This window comes from Mycetomoellerius zeteki, unplaced genomic scaffold (genome assembly GCF_001594055.1).
Source record: "Mycetomoellerius zeteki isolate Tzet28-1 unplaced genomic scaffold, Tzet1.0 scaffold807, whole genome shotgun sequence".
Taxonomy (NCBI): Eukaryota; Metazoa; Arthropoda; class Insecta; order Hymenoptera; family Formicidae; genus Mycetomoellerius; species Mycetomoellerius zeteki.
The window spans coordinates 1-318 of NW_017257838.1; positions in this window are offsets into that span (position 1 = coordinate 1).

Here is a 318-nt window from a genome sequence, read left to right on the forward strand (position 1 = left end):
CTGGCGAGCTGCAAATTCGCCGCATTGATAAATTATTAGACTAAACATCCTGGACAGCAAGGATGACCTAATCGAGCGTCATCTCGAGCCCTTTGTCCACGGGCATACCCCAGGGTGGGAAATTAGCATATAAAAGCGAGGACCAGCGAGCAGTCCTCAGTAGAGTACAGCAAAGAGTCAGATTCAGTACTCAGTAGTCAGACAAGTCAGTAAAAGATTCAGACAGTTCAAGTAGTTAGATAGTTAGCTATTCTGCTACAGTTATAAGCTACGAGTCTACTCCGCGACCAGCGACACGGTACATAATTTCCAAGCGTT